The 12669-nt window shown below is 38.4% G+C and overlaps 1 protein-coding gene across 1 annotated transcript in view; it reads left to right on the top strand.

The window, feature by feature from the left end:
* Window positions 1–6964: 6964 nt before the first annotated feature.
* Window positions 6965–12669, top strand: part of LOC102260627 (transmembrane protease serine 11E) — an 80088-nt gene continuing 74383 nt past the window's right edge. The window contains exon 1 of the mRNA XM_005868892.2: window positions 6965–7070. The gene's annotated coding sequence lies outside the window, so the exon portion shown is untranslated. The remainder of the gene's footprint in view (window positions 7071–12669) is intronic.

Genomic DNA, 12669 nt, shown 5'->3' with positions numbered 1-12669 from the left:
AAGGCTCTGGGGGACAAAGAGGCCTTGGTGTGGTCAAGGATCCACGGAGAATGCCAATGAGCTACAGCCCAGATCGTGAGTGAGAGGGTGAGTGCCTGAGATAATATTTGGGGACAGGCCACATCATAGAAGTAAGGGTTTAACCTAGACCCAGCCTAAAACAAAAGCAGTTCAAGATGTGCAGAGAGACAGGATTTTGAGGTTAAGCCCACTGGAGAGTGGGAATGTAAAATATCTTAGACTTTTCACAGATCCACTTCTGTAAAATTAAAACCAAGCCTATGCAAGTTTAGAGTGATCAGTATTCCTCACAGGAAGAAAACAAAATCTAGAGTCTCTGAAACATGTTTTCACAATGCTCAATATGAATCAGGCCAGGGCCAGGTCACATAGCACGGGTTGCAAACTGGTTCCCACTGACCTAAGACTTTTCTTGAACTAGCAGTATTGTGTGTTTTTAATGCCATTAAGGTCAGGTGCTCTTTAATGCCTTTAATAGGCTCATGCCCTTTTCAGTAAGTCTTGGCCTTCACCATCCCTCTCAATTGCCTTATCCCTGGTAAATATTACTGATTGAAGTATATATCTATCAAGTGTGTGGATTAAAAATATATATCGGTAAATGGATTTTGTTGCCCTGGAAAGATGATTTAGAGTAAGGTGCAAAGGAAACACAGTCCAGAGTCTTAGAGAACATCATTGTAGGGAAGGCAAATTTACAATATCAACCTAGAACATCTTGTCATACCAGAAAGAAGTAATCGAAAAATGCTTGGGTCCTATCAAAATTACTCAGAAGAGTTGCTATCTAAACCATCTCCCACTGGACAAATTTGAGATATTACCTTTACCTATATAAAGGTAAAATTGCATTGGATTGAAACATATCAAGTATGTTTTATTCCATGAATTGATAATAGTTCAAAAATTTTTTCATCCTCCTTTGAATGATGCTAGGGAACAGTTCATTATCTTGAAAACTGGTAAGCAAAAAGAATTCATTATTTACCTTGTCTTTTCTATTAGAATTGCATCTCAGGGTTACCAAGCAAGTAGTTGATGAAGGGAAGTTTCTCTTTATGAAAGTATCACAGCTAACACGTGGCCAGGGGGAAGTAATGATGGAACTAGGACATCATCATTATGTATCCAGGAATGAAGTAAACAGATCAAAGCAATGGTTGTTAATGGCTGCTAATTAATATAACAAAAGATAACCAGATGTTATATGCCTTCTGATGGGAGTATATAACACTGTCTCTGAAGAAATCTTGCCCCAAAATTAAACCTGGATCTCATCAAGACTATTATCAGGCAAGGGTGATTCTGTTCCCAGGGCACATTTAAAAATGCTTGGAGAAGTTTATGGTTGCCACGAGTGAGGGAGTGTGTTACTAGAATGTATTGGGCAGAAGCCAGGAATGCTGTTAAACATCTCACAAAGAAAGCCCCTGACCCAATCACAAGGAATTATCCCACCCAAATGCCAGTAGTGCTCCAGTAGCTGAGAAATCATGCTCCGAGGCACGGACATAGCACAGGTGAATACGTTGAGCATGCCACACAAATACAGTGGGGCCTTGACTTACGAGTGTCCCGACTAATGAGTTTTTCGAGATACGAGCCATCTCTCAGCCAATTTCTTGCTTTGAGTTGCGAGCTAAAATTCGGGTTACGAGCCAGCTTCAGATACCCCACCGCTAGTTGGCGCAGTGACCGTCACAGTGAACGCCACAACATCAGCCCAGCATCACGTGTCTCACTCGTTCGCTGTACTGTTGATTTGGCATACAAGTAATTTGAGTTACGAGCTCCGTCAAGGAACAAATTAAACTCGTAAGTCAAGGCCCCACTGTATTACCAAAATGCCCACAATAGGAAACTATGGAACAAACAAGCAGATGTCTTTAAAAATAAATTGAAAGAAAGGAGGAAAGAAAGTTGGAGTAAGTAATCTATACATTAAAATAAATTTATGAGAAATATAAAAATTATAAACCAATTGCAGTACATGAATGTTATGTGTTGAATTATGTCTCACAATATAATGTGTTGAAGACCTAACCTGCAGTACTTCGGAATGTAACCTTGTGTATTGCATGTAGAATTGTTTCAGATGTAACTAAGATAAAGTCATGGTGGAGTACGGTGACTCTTAAACCAATGTGATTAGTGTTCTCATAAGGGAGAAGGGAGACAGAGAGGCATACAAGGAAAGCACAGCCATGTGACCATAGAAGCAGAGATTAGAGTGATATAGCTAAGGATTGCCAGCAAAAACCAGAAGCTAAACAAGACATGGAGGATTCTTCCCTACAGTTTCCACCAATTATCACTGGTGAACTTAACCAGAAGGTATAGTACTAAAAACTCTAGATATTTGATTTAGTTATGGATGCAGATGATTTCCTGAGTAAATATGGATAAACCAAAAACCTACAGCCAAAAATTCTCTTCAGACCTAGGGATCATCATTGTTTTAAAATACAACACAGCTTCTGAAGGGGGGAGTTCCTTTTAAATTGATGGCAATGAATTGTAATTAAAAGAATTTATGTGGCAATGAAAAGTGCCCAGAGGTATCCATGTACAGAGTAGAACAGTGAAATGATTACCAGATTTCAGCTATTATTGGGCTGGTATCAGAACAGAGACACTAGAAGACAAACAAAGCTAGGGAAAGAGCAATGGTAGGGAACTCTGGAGATCCTGCCCTTCCAGGGAGAGGCCACATCAATATCTCATAATACCCCTTAAATCCAAAAAGCCCACACCATAAGAATAAGAACCTTAGCCTAAGGTAAACTTTAATCATGACTTATGTCCACAGGGAAAAGAAAATTTGAAGGTTGAGTCCCACATAATGTTAATAAATGACTTGGATTTACCATAGATCTTCACCCATTAAGCGTAAAGGTGAAGCATAAATATCCAATCTACACAAACACAAAGTGATCAGCATTCACCTGACTGCAGCCCTAATTAACATCTGACTGCAATTTCACGAGCCAGAACTGCTTAGATAAGTGGTTCTGAAATTTCTGACAGGTGGAAACTGTGAGAGATAGTAAATACTTAAGTTATTTTTAAGCCACTAAACTTTGGGGGGTAGGGGTGTTTTGTTACACAGCAATAGATAACTAGTACAGAAGATCATATGTAAAAATCACTTGTATGTCTAACTACAGCAACAAAGAGTTGGAGAATGAAATTTTAAAACATTTATAATGGTATTAAAAACAAATACTTAGGAATACTGAAAACTACAAAACAATGTTGAGAGAGATCAAAGAAGACCTAAATAAAGGAATAGATACTCATCATGCATCAATATAAATATCAATTCTTCTTAAACCTATTTATAGATTCAAAGCAATTCCAATTAAAATCACAATAGGATTTCTTACAGAAATTGACAAGATAAATTTAAATTTAAATTTGTGGAGAAATGAAAAGGACATGGGATAGCCAAATCAATTTTGGAAAACAAGAACAATTTTGGAGGACTAACACTATCTAATCACAAGAAAAGCTATAGTAAACTTGACAGTGTAGTACTTAGTAAAGTAAGACAAATAAATAAATCAATAAAGTGTTTCATACCTAGGCATGAAATAAAACATTAATTACATAGATAATTTGTGTTATATTTATAGTTGTGCAATATAGCATTAAGAATGAATTAGAGCCCTAGCTGGTTTGGCTCAGTGGATAAGCATTGGCCTGCAGACTGAAGGGTCCCGGGTTTGATTCCGGTCAAGGGCACATGTCCGGGTTGTGGGTTTGGTCTCCAGTAGGGGTCATTCAGGAGGCAGCCGATCAATGATTCTCTCTCACCATTGATGTTTCTCTCTCTCTGAAATCAATAAAAATATATTTTAAAAAAGTGAATTAGAGGTATATGCACCAACATGGTTAGATTTAGAAAATATAACTGCCAGCAACCAATTCCAGCATGTCATAATTTCAAGAGTTTCATCAAAAGGTTGATAAAACTTGGGGACTCAACAGGGTTGAGTCACACATGTAGTCACCTGTTGGAAATGGCTAAAGGCATTTCCCCAAACCTGAATAGGAAACTGATTGTGGCTGCCAGACAGCTAAAAGGCATCTTAATCTACATGTTATTGCCTCCTACTGGCCAAACACCTGAACAGCCGTAGGCTATTCCCTCATTCTGACAACGGACTCTGTACCCTTTGAAACCTTACCCTTTGAAGTGTATTATCTCCACCTTGCCTTAGGACAAATTGTGTTAATAAAAGCAAGGGTCCAAGACATGGAGGGAGTCTTCAGTTCCTTTAGCTGAAGGTCCTCTGACCCCCAATGTCTTTCAAAATTATATCTTGTCTCTGGACTCTTTATTAGTCTCTGGATTCCTATGTCATCTACACACAGCCTTTTCCAGATTCCTGAACCCTTCTTGATGCTGGGACAAGAACCCCGGCATATAACATTAAGTGAAGAAAGGAATAGAATGGAGAAGGAATACAAAGAAGACTTCACCTTTCATCAGATATGCTTTATTTATTTAAAGACAAAAAAAAAAAAAAAGACCTGAAACACACGGCAAAGTAATAAGACTAGTGAGTACATAAAGATTACATTACTGTCTTTAATGTTTTGGGAATATTTTATTATTTAAATTGCACATGAAAAATGTTAGTCTAAGTTTAAAATAAAACTCATTATTGCATAATGCACCTGTGTCTAAAATAGTTGGTCAAACCAGTAAAAAAAAAAAACTGACCCTCCCATAGTCTTTGTCTCTTGGCCTTCTCCACTTCTGGCTGAGTTTCTGCTCATTCTGAACAGCTTGATGCAGACTTAAGAGAACATTCTAATGGAGTGTGTGCAGGTGAGAGAAAAGCACAAGCAGGACTGGGTGTCTTTTATTAAAATGCTTATCTGGATCTCCAGATGCATAAAGCCCAGCTTGAGGTCAAGGAGAGTCTGTTCCATGACAAGACCACTGTATGTCCTGCAAGCTGGACCTGGGCCAGAATAGAGACTGTTTCCCGAAAACCTCCTTCAGACATTGTCTGATCCTAATCAGTGTTCATTCGGACATAAATCAACACTCTGCCCCTGCCTCTAGCTAAGTGCTAGTTCCTGGAACAGGCCATTGTCCTGATCTGGTCAAGCATGTAATTTCCCTAACCTGGTAACATACTAGTACTCATGACTACCCCCTCCACATGCCCCCACCTTTTACCCAATATTTGGCTTGGAGGGTATCCACTTTGTCTTGCAGCCATCCAGGACCCACCTTGTCTGTAAATTTGCCTTAATAAACTCTGCTAATTGCCAAACTGGAGTGGCCTGCCTCTTTCTTCAGTCTTTCCCTGCCATCCACCTACAGAGGCAGATTTTCAGTCGAGGTTTCTCCCTAGGTCTACGTGCGCTGACACTCGCCTTCACATCCCAGACTCTCTTCTGTTTACTGCCTGTCTGTGAACCACCGTAGGCTGGTGTGTGAGCTAACATAGCTGGATCTGATCTGCTGTTCGCCCATGCCTGGTAAGGATGAGGTCTTTTTGTAAAATATTGCACCAAGTTGTCTAGCATAGTAACAGAAAGCAATAATAGCAGGAGAGGTACAAACTTTCAGTTATACGATGAATTAGTTCTAGAAACCCAATTTACATCATGGTAACTATAGCTCATAGTATTCTACTATATACTTGAAATTTGCTGAGAGTAAATCTAACTGGTCTCATTACATCCAAAAAGCGGCAACTGTGTGAGGTGATGGATGTGTGTATTAACTTGCTCATGGTAATCATTTTACAATGTATATATATATATATAACATTTTCTACTTTGTGTTTACATTTTTTATTTGTCAATAGAGCTGGAAAAAAGTTTAAAAAATAGTTGGCTCAGTGGATAGAGTGTTGGCCTGTGGACTGAAAGGTCTCGGGTTTCATTCCAGTGAAGTGCATATGCCCAGGGTTGTGGGTTTGATCCCCAGTAGGGGGCGTGCAGGAGGCAGCCGATCAATGATTCTCTCTCACCATTGATGTTTCTATTTCTCTCTCCATCTCCCTTCCTCTCTAAAATCAATAAAAATATATTTAAAAAATAGAGAGGGATTTCTTGTACAGTAGCTATTAATCTCTGAAGAACATCTGTCAAGGACCTACACTTCTCAAGGGCAAGGGCCTTTTTGGCTTGACCAGAGAAGGAGAGGCCACATGATGGGAAACCCTGAGGTGGAGGGAAGAGGCTAGAAGGGAGAATCTAAGGAAAGCCCTAGAGAAGGGAACCTCTAGAACCTACGTGAAGTAGATTGATAAAGTCTTACAGATAACTTGTTGTGAATCATTGATCCTTGAGCAACACGGCTTTGAACTGTTTGGGACACTTATACGTGAATTTTTTTCAATTAATATCTACTGTTTTTGATCCACAGTTGGTGCCCCATCCCCTGCATGATGCAAGGATCAACTGGATACCACAGTAATCATTGTTGAACTATTGAGTGTGATGCCACAGAGTCCTTGGTGTCTTAAAAAAATAATATTTGACTAACACATTTTCTGGCCTTTTTATTATTCCAATGAATCAGAGAATTACAATGGGCTGTCACTCAGGAAAGCAGTTTCTGCCTCATCATAGGGAGAAGGAACTAAGAAATTCCCACTTCTGAGAAGTATTTGCTGTAGTTGCTATTCAGCAAAAGTCTGTGAAACAATCAGAGCTATTTCTAAATCCTAAATTGCCTTCCGGTTGTTTATTTTTTCATGGTACTTGCCTACAAGGCTTTGAACTGGGCACCTCACTGCTCCCTATACTATAAGGAATCCAACATGTTTTTCAGTTGTGAAGAAAAGCCTTCTACTTTTCTTTAATTGACTTTAGTTTTCATCCATTTTCTATAAAAATGTATACCTTGTATAAAAAGAAAACTACATATTTATTTGATGTTTCTTTTTTTTTTTTAAGGTATCACCCAGCCTGCTTCAGCGACTGCTGCCTGCTCTGCAGTCCTTTGACTCTTCTCCTTTGGCTCCCTGTTTACATGGCTATCCATTCTGATACCTACCCAAACTCACAGTCATCTCCAGGTGAAAAATTACTTATTTTTAAAATTACCTTCTGGCCCTGGCCGGGTAGCTCAGTTGGTTAGAGCATCATCCTGATATCCCAAGGTTTTGCATTCTATTTCCCGTAGGGCATATACAAGAAGCAACCAATAAATGCATAAATAAATGGAACAACAAATCAATGTCTCCCCCATCTCAAATAAAAAAAAAAAATAAAGAACAAAAACCCTGCCCATTTTTAAAATCAGAATTGGAATGCATGTAATTTGAGTTTCCAAATGGTATAATTATATAAAGCATTTATGAGAAAAAGTGATAAAATTTTTTTAAAAATCCTTTGAAATGTTAGAAATGTATGATACTTATAGTATCTATTGTTTTATTCCCCTTTAATGCTAAACAAGGTGATAGCTGTTCTACAAATATTTGTTAATGCAAACATGAAAACTAAATTAAAAAAAATTTTCTTGGTATATGTTTGAGATTCTGACTTCAAAATTAAAATTGAGTACAGGGCCATTATATTGAGGCTATAGGTAATACATGGGTGAAGGTTTCATATATGCATGTATATTGGGAGAATTAGGAAGACTGGAGGTAAAGGAAACAGATACATAGACAATAAGGTCTTAAGGTGACTAGTCAATATTTACTAATTATTAAATGTCAAGACTGTGAAAAGTGCTTCATACACACTCTCATTTCACCCTCATTTTACAGATTTCTAGATAGAAACTCATGGGTAGTATATTGTGGAACCAGAGTTTGAAGTTGCCTTTTCTGATTCCAGGGTATGTGCACTTAACCCCCATCCTTTACTTCCACTGATGATAAGATTAGAAAAAATATTATAAATCAATAATTTGAAGAACAAATTCTTCCATAAGTAATACATTTGTATGTGTTTGTCTTTGAAGTTTCCTGAACAATTAACTTTTGAGTGTGTAACCCAGGCACACAGTTAGCTTTTCTATAACTTTATTAGAAAGTCAAAAGTGATAGAAAGAACAATTGTTATAGCTAGTTTGAAAAACCTTATCCTCTGTTACAGTAGAAGTAGTAGATGGTAGACTGAAGGGCATTTTGACTCCTTTAGCTCTCCAGAAGAAAAAAACCTTCTTTGTAGTGTTTGCCAATTTCTGTGGTATAAATACTCCCACCATGACCTATATTAAGTTACCAGTGTGATGTCACATCACTGAGCAGAGTTAAGAAGTATACAATAACACACAATAATGTAGTGTTCTCATCATGCATAGGCAATAGATGTATATAACCTCAAGAACATAGGTAATAATAACTTTTAGTTCAAAGGATTAGGAAGAGTAAATTTTGAAATTTATGACTTTTGTTTTAATATAATTTACTTAACTATAATTTTATATAATCTAACTTTTTATAATCCCTGTGTTTAACAAACAGCTTGCAAAATTTCTGAAAATCTAACAATTGGCTCTTATAAGTCATTATGAGCGAGCTCCAGCACACCATTGCCCTTAACTGTCTCCCAGATACACAGCTTCCAGTAGCTATATTTGTACAATATTATAATATTTCCTGGACACAGCTGATCAGAATCAGTCCCAAGTCATTCATCCCAGAATTTATAAATGCAATCAGACCAGGTATCATTTTCTGTGTCTGTGTGGCTGAAGCTATAACTAACATGTGAATATTTGAAGCTAACCACTTTCTGACCATAATGTGGACTGAATAGCAGATAAGATCTCCCAGTAAAGAAGGAAGAAGAAATGCTAAAGGAAAAGCAGAAATGGGAAAACACATCTTGGATGTCTTACAGCATTCTGGTTTTCAACTGTAGTTCTTCTTGAAGACTGGCTGCATTTTTACCGTTGGACTTCACAGATAACCTGGCCTCCTGTTTAGTTAAATACCGAGGCCATTAGACTGAGGATGCTCTAACACCATGGCGGCCTGTGTAAACAAACTAAAACCTAAGGCTGTACATTTCTCAAGGTTATCAAATCAAAACCCCTAAGACAACCACTCACAAACAGCCATCTAGGATTTAAGCTATAGCCAATCAAATAATTCCCTTTCTTTGCTCCTACACTTTCCCTATACTGTGCAAGCCCTGGCTTCTGTCAGTCCAGGGCTTCTAATCACTTCTGGTTTGATGCTGCCCTCTTGAATCCATTTTTGCTCTTAACATTTTTAATACGCCTAAGTTTATCTTTTAACACTGGTGACAATGTAAAATGGTTTAGTCACTTTGGAGGACAGATTGGCCATGTCTTACAAAACATAATCTTACTATATGATCCAGCAACCCACATGTCTTGATATTACCCAAAGTTGCTGAGAACTTAGGTCCACACAAAACCCTGCACATGGATGTTTACAGTAGCTTTAATCATAATTGCCAAAATTTGGAAGCAACCAAGATACTAGTATCCTTCAGTAGATGAATGGATAAATAAGCTGTGGTATATCCTGACAGTAGAATATTAATCAGTGCTATAAGGACATGAGCTATATTAAGCCATGAGAAGACACAGAGAAAACAAATGCATATTATTAAGTGAAAGAAGCCAATCTGAAAAGAACACATACTATATGTTGCAATATGTACGATATTTTGAAAAAAGGTAAAAGTACGAAGACAGTACAAAGATCAGGGGTTGGAGGTAGGGTAAGAATGAATAGGTAGAGCACAAAGGATTTTTAAGGCAGTGAAACTACTCTATTTGATACTATAATGATGGATATGTATCATTATACATTTGTCCAAACATACATAATGTACAACACCAAGAGTGAACCCAAATGTAGACTATGAACTTTGAATGATTATGATGGTCAATGCAGGTTCAATTGTAACAAATGTACCACTCTTGTGGGGGTGTTGATGATGAGGAAGGCTGTGTGTGTGGGGGGAGAGTGGGATACAGACTGCGGAATCTCAGAGGGAAGGTGGGGGTGGGTGGATGGGATGGGAGGAAGAGATCAACCAGAGAACTTATATGCATATATGCATAACCCATGGACACAGACAATAAGGTGCTGAAGACCTGGGACAGGGGGCGGGGCAGGCTAGAAGGAGTCAATGGGGGAAGAAAGGGGACATATGTAATCCTTTCAATAATAAAGATTCTTTTTTTAATGAGAAGTCTCTGTACTCTCCTCTCAATTTGGCTGTGAGCCTAAAACTGCTCTAAAAAGAAAATCTTAAAAGAAAAAAAAAACAATTAGGAGACTTTTTACTTGGGCAAGTTTGGATATAAATTGTGCCAGACTCTGAAGAAGTTTCTAGGACAAATTTCCAAGAATATTGTAGAAATGTTGTGGGCTAACGGGAACACAAATGTGCAGTCACCATGGGCTGCATGTGTGACTATGTACAACTCAGATGGACCTCAACACAAGTTGTGCTCCTAGAAATCAGTGTTTCCATTTAAACTGCTTTATTTGACAAAAACAACCAGTTCATATGCCACTGCTGTTGTATTGCAAATCAGCGAGCTGGACAAGACGCCTTAATGAGCCAATTAATTAGGAGTCATCTTTATTGCGCACGGGTTCAGAGCAGATTACCTCTGTCAAATTCTGAACACCCAAAGGAGGAAGCATTCTCTTTTTATATCTTCTTTAGGTCCTTGTGTAAATTATTTTTACAGACAATATGTCCTTGAGTACATATCATATCTAACAAACACCTGTAACCTTGAGTACATATCATATTTATACAGACACTTGTAACCTTGAGTAGCATATCTATACAGGCACCTGGCATCAATATCAGCGTATCAGTTAGATGGCTAGCTTGCAAGGTCAGACAATTAAGTTTATCTTTATTATTCAAGCAAAAAACAAAGTTATTTTACAGTCTAAAAATAACAGAGCTGACCTATAGAATAAAAGACTGTATAAGAATAACAGAGTAGTTCAACAGCATTTTTCCAAAGGAGGGATTACTATGCTTCACTGCAAGTAGAGAAAGGGGAAATAAAAAGAAGGAGAGAATAAAAGGCATTTAAAAGCCGAGTAGTTAACTTTATGCTTAGTTAATCATTGCATTTGTTTTTTCAAGGGCTACCCAACGTTTTGGAGAAAGAAAAACAAAGTGGAAAGCAGATAGCAGGTTGCCATTAGAATGTGCAGGATATCTGTAGGATATTTCATGTAGTTGCCTTATCTCTCCAACTTAGGCCTTACTTTTATCCAAAACTTAAGTAGCCTGATCTACATCTCTCCCTTTCCTTCCACAAATATTTATTGAACATTGATTACAGGGCAAGACATTGTTTTCTGTGCCAAAATAACAAGTTTAAAATTGATCTTCTTCATCTGGAGTTCTCAAATCTACATCTTACACTGTGCATAGGATTCATAAGGAATGTGGTAGGCAGTCAGACAGAAGGACCATGGGCCATGTACAGAAGGTCACCAGGGCAGAAAGCCCTGGGAAAACAAGCACCTGGCCTGAGGGTAACCTTTCCTCCCCCAGCATATCTCTAGTCAAGTGATTTAGATCCCCTGACCTTTCATATCACTGGTCTTCCACTTTGGACCCTCCCTCGACCTTTCCTCCCTTGGCATGTTGCTGGTCATGCAGGTTAGATCTCCTTAGAGGGGGAATGTATAAGGGAGCTGGAGAATAACCTTTAAGCATGAAGCCCCAAGGACAATGAAGTTCTGACCCTCATCAGTTGTGTTTGATCCAGGCCCCGAAAAGTAGCAAAGCCAGATAAGTGATGCCATGGCTGACTTCAGCACCAGCTGCAATGACTAAGGTCCCCCTGCCCTGGCACCAACCAATCAACAGAAACCACAACTCCAAAAGGAAACACCTGGAAAGCTGATGAATATTCTATTGGGCTCCTCCCCTGAGACCTCCAAGTAAATACCCTCAAGACTAGAGCTCAGCGCACTCCTCTCTCCAGCACACCTACACTTTTCCCCACCCCCTTTCCCCAGGTGCGTTTTTCTTGCCTCTCTCTTTCTCTTAAGCTCCAAGGGCCCTTCTTTTGCTGTAACTTGTTTCCTGATTCCATTTCTTCTACAGATCACTTCTTCGGCCTCTATGATTTTCTAAATAACCTTTCTCTTATAGTTTGAGTCTTGCATCTGAATTCTTTCTTAGCCAGAACTCAAGAATTGAGGTTGCCAAACCAAGGTCTGGTCTTACTCCACTGGTCTAACACCTGGTGCCGTTATGCTGCCAATAGGAAAATTTATTGAAAATGCAGATTCCTGATCTTAAACCAGAGCCAGGTTTAGGAGTTTATTATATGACCAGGAATCTGCTGTTTTAACCAGCATCTCAACTGATTCAAAAGAATAACATGATTGGATTTACATTTTAAAAAGATAACTATCAATCTCTATACATCTAGTAATTGGGTTTGTGGGCACTCTGACTCTGTGGATTTTTATCTCTCTTTAAGAACTCTGGAATTAGCCTCTCTGTCCTTATTTAGACTCTGCTGCTTACCTATTGGTCAAGTCAACCTCTTTCTTCTCTAGGGTATGTGGGAATCAGAATTTTATCTCAGAGAGTTATATGCAGACTTAACAAGTAAAGCATGTGGGGTATTTGGCACATAGCAATAAGTTCTCTCTCTCTCTCTCTCTCTCTCTCTCTCTCTCTCTTTATATA

The sequence above is a fragment of the Myotis brandtii genome, unplaced genomic scaffold, assembly GCF_000412655.1.
Source record: "Myotis brandtii unplaced genomic scaffold, ASM41265v1 scaffold28, whole genome shotgun sequence".
Classification (NCBI taxonomy): Eukaryota; Metazoa; Chordata; class Mammalia; order Chiroptera; family Vespertilionidae; genus Myotis; species Myotis brandtii.
This window is presented reverse-complemented; position numbering and strand designations above follow the sequence as displayed.